The following is a 4,648-nucleotide window of genomic DNA, read 5'->3' on the forward strand; positions in this document are numbered from 1 at the left end:
AAAGGTTTTGTCGATCCTAAAGGTGCTAACAAAGTGTGCAAACTCCAGCGATCCATCTATGGACTGGTACAAGCATCTCGGAGTTGGAATATACGCTTTGATAAGGTGATCAAAGCATATGGTTTTATACAGACTTACGGTGAAGCCTGTATTTACAAGAAAGTGAGTGGGAGCACTACAACCTTTCTGATAAGTATATGTTAATGACATATTGTTGATCGGAAATGATGTAGAATTTTCTGGAAAGCATAAAGGAGTGTTTGATAGGAGTTTTTCAAAGAAAGACCTCGGTGAAGCTGCTTACATATTGGGCATCAAGATCTATAAAGATAGATCAAGACGCTTGATAAGATTTTTCAATGAGTACATACCTTGACAAGACTTTTAAGTAGTTCAAAATGGATCAGTCAAAGAAGGAGTTCTTGCCTGTGTTGCAAAGTGTGAAGTTGAGTAAGACTCAAAACCCGACCACCGCAGAAAATAGAAAGAGAATGAAAGTCATTCCCTATGCCTTAGCCATAGGTTCTATAAAGTATGCTATGCTGTGTACCAGACCTATTGTGTACCTTGCATGAGTTTGGCAAAGGGGGTACAATAGTGATCCAGGAGTGGATCACTGGACAGCGGTCAAAGTTATACTTAGTTACCTAAGAGGACTAAGGAAATATTTCTCGATTATGGAGGTGATAAAGAGTTCGTCGTAAAGAGTTACGTCAATGCAAGCTTTTACACCGATCCAGATGACTCCGAGTCTCAATATGGATACGTATTGAGAGTGGGAGCAATTAGCTAGAGTAGCTCCATGCAGAGCATTGTAGACATAGAAATTTGCAAAATACATACGGATCTGAATGTGGCAGACCCGTTGACTAAACTTCTCTCACAAGCAAAACATGATCACACCTTAGTACTCTTTGGATGTTAATCATAGCGATGTGAACTAGATTATTGACTCTAGTAAACCCATTGGGTGTTGGTCACATGGCGATGTGAACTATGGGTGTTAATCACATAAAGATGTGAACTATTGGTGTTAAATCACATGGTGATGTGAACTAGATTATTGACTCTAGTGCAAGTGGGAGACTGAAGGAAATATGCCCTAGAGGCAAAAATAAAGTTGTTATTTATATTTCCTTATATCATGATAAATGTTTATTATTCATGCTAGAATTGTATTAACCAAAAACTTGATACATGTGTGGATACATAGACAAAACACAGTGTCCCTAGTAAGCCTCTACTAGACTAGCTCGTTAATCAAAGATGGTTAAGTTTCCTAACCATAGACATGCGTTGTTATTTGATGAACGGGATCACATCATTAGGAGAATGATGTGATGGACAAGACCCATCCGTTAGCTTAGCATAATGATCGTTAAGTTTTATTACTATTGCTTTCTTCACGACTTATACATATTCCTTTGACTATGAGATTATGCAACTCCTGAATACTGGAGGAATACCTTGTGTGCTATCAAACGTCACAACGTAACTGGGTGATTATAAAGATTCTCTACAGGTATCTCCGAAGGTGTTTGTTGGGTTGGCATAGACCGAGATTAGGATTTGTCACTCCGAGTATCGGAGAGGTATCTCTAGGCCCTATCGGTAATACACATCATGATAATCCTTGCAAGCAATGTGACTAATGAGTTAGTTACGGGATGATGTATTACAGAACGAGTAAAGAGACTTGCCAGTAACGAGATTGAACTAGGTATGAAGATACCGACGATCGAATCTCGGGCAAGTAACATACCGATGACAAAGGGAATGACGTATGTTGTCATTGCGGTTTGACCGATAAAGATCTTCGTAGAATATGTAGGAACAAATATGAGCATCCAGGTTCCGCTGTTGGTTATTGACCGGAGATGTGTCTCGGTCTTGTCTACATAGTGCGCACGCTTAACGTTCAATGACGATTTCTATTATGAGTTATGTGTTTTGGTGAACGAAAATTGTTCGAAGTCCCAGATGAGATCACGGACATGATGAGGAGTCTCGAAATGGTCGAGAGGTAAAGATTGATATATAGGACGATGGTATTCAGACACCGGAAGTGTTTCGGGATGCGCCGGGTACTTATCGGGTCACCAGAAGGGGTTCCGGGCACCCCTGGCAAAAGATATGGGCCTTATGGGCCAAGAGGGGAAACACACCAGCCACAAAGGGGCTGGTGCACCCCCCCATATGAGCTGGCCAAATTGGAGAAGGAAAGGGGAAGGAGGAAAGGAAAAAGGGAATAGGATTCCGCCTTCACCCTCTTCCCTTCCTACTCCGAATAGGAATAGGAAGGGGGGGGGGGCGAATTGGGAGGACCCCAAGTAGGATTCCTCCTACTTGGGGCACCCCCTTGGTTGCCTCTCCTCCCCTCCAACCTATATATATGAGGGGGGGGGGGGCACCGCTAGAACACACTGATACGTCCATTTTGCATCATGCTTTTATATCGATATTTATTGCATTATGGGCTGTTATTACACATTATGTCACAATACTTATGCCTATTCTCTCTTATTTTACAAGGTCTACATAAGGAGGGAGAATGCCGGCAGCTAGAATTCTGGGCTGGAAAAGGAGCAAATATTAGAGACCTATTCTGCACAACTTCAAAAGTCCTGAAACTCCACGAAAGTTATTTTTGGAAATAATAAAAAATACTGGAAGAATAATCCACGTCAGGGGGGCCTCCACCTGTCCACGAGGGTGGGGGGCGCTCCCTACCCCCTGGGCGCGCCCCCTGCCTCGTGGGCTCCCTGTTGGCCCTTCGGTGGCCATCTTCTACTATATGAAGTCTTTCGTCCGAAGAAAAATCATAAGCAAGCTTTCGGGACGAGACTCCGCCGCCACGAGGCGGAACCTTGGCGGAACCAATCTAGGGCTCCAGCAGAGCTGTTCTGCCGGGGACACTTCCCTCCGGGAGGGGGAAATCATCACCATCGTCATCACCAACGCTCCTCTCATCGGGAGAGGGCAATCTCCATCAACATCTTCACCAGCACCATCTCCTCTCAAACCCTAGTTCATCTCTTGTATCCAATTCTTGTCTCCAAGTCTGGGATTGGGACCTGTAGGTTGCTAGTAGTGTTAATTACTCCTTGTAGTTGATGCTTGTTGGTTTATTTGGTGGAAGATCATATATTCAGATCCTATATGCATATTAATACTCCTCTGATTATGAACATGAATATGCTTTGTGAGTAGTTACATTTGTTCCCGAGGACATGGGAGAAGTCTTGCTATTAGTAGTCATGTGAATTTGGTATTCGTTCGATATTTTGATGAGATGTATGTTGTCTATCCTCTAGTGGTGTTATGTGAACGTCGACTACATGACACTTCACCATTATTTGGGCCTAGAGGAAGGCATTGGGAAGTAATAAGTAGATGATGGGTTGCTAGAGTGACAGAAGCTGAAACCCTAGTTTATGCGTTGCTTCGTAAGGGGCTGATTTGGATCCACATGTTTCATGCTATGGTTAGGTTTACCTTAATACTTCTTTTGTAGTTGCGGATGCTTGCAATTGGGGTTAATCATAAGTGGGATGCTTGTACAAGTAAGGGCAGTACCCAAGCACCGGTCCACCCACATATCAAATTATCAAAGTACCGAACGCGAATCATATGAACGTGATGAAAACTAGCTTGACGATAATTCCCATGTGTCCTCGGGAGCGCTTTTCTCTATATAAGAGTTTGTCCAGGCTTTTCCTTTGCTACAAAAAGGATTGGGCCACCTTGCTACACTTTATTTACTTTTGTTACTTGTTGCTCGTTACCAATTACCTTATCACAAAACTATCTGTTACCTATTATTTCAGTGCTTGCAGAGAATACCTTGCTGAAAACCGCTTATCATTTCCTTCTGCTCCTCGTTGGGTTCGACACTCTTACTTATCGAAAGGACTACGATAGATCCCCTATACTTGTGGGTCATCAAGACTCTTTTCTTGCGCCGTTGCCGGGGAGTGAAGCGCCTTTGGTAGGTGGAATTTGGTAAGGAAAAATTTATATAGTGTGCTGAGTTCTACCATCACTTGTTACTATGGAAAGTAATCCTCTGAGGGGCTTGTTCGGGGTATCTTCACCCCGACCAGTAGAGCAAAGAGTTGCTCCTCAACCTACTGAACCTACTGAAAATGAAAATGTCTACTTTGAAATTCCATCGGGTATGCTAGAAAAACTGCTAGCTAATCCTTTTGCAGGAGATGGAACAATGCATCCTGATGAGCACCTAATATATGTGGATGAAGTTTGTGGATTATTTAAGCTTGCAGGTAGACCCGATGATGTTATTAAGAAGAAGGTCTTCCCTTTATCTTTTAAGGGAGATGCATTGACATGGTATAGGCTATGTGATGATATGGGATCATGGAACTACAAACGATTGAAATTGGAATTTCATCAGAAGTTTTATCCTATGCATCTTGTTCATCGTGATCGCAATTATATATATAATTTCTGGCCTCGCGAAGGAGAGAGCATCGCTCAAGCTTGGGGGAGGCTTGAATCAATGTTATATTCATGCCCCAATCATGAGCTCCCAAGAGAAATAATTATTCAAAGTTTTTATGCTCGGCTTTCTGATAACTATCGCACCATGCCCGATACTTCTTGCGCCGGCTCTTTTATGATGAAGACT

The sequence above is a fragment of the Aegilops tauschii genome, chromosome 1, assembly GCF_002575655.3.
Source record: "Aegilops tauschii subsp. strangulata cultivar AL8/78 chromosome 1, Aet v6.0, whole genome shotgun sequence".
Classification (NCBI taxonomy): Eukaryota; Viridiplantae; Streptophyta; class Magnoliopsida; order Poales; family Poaceae; genus Aegilops; species Aegilops tauschii.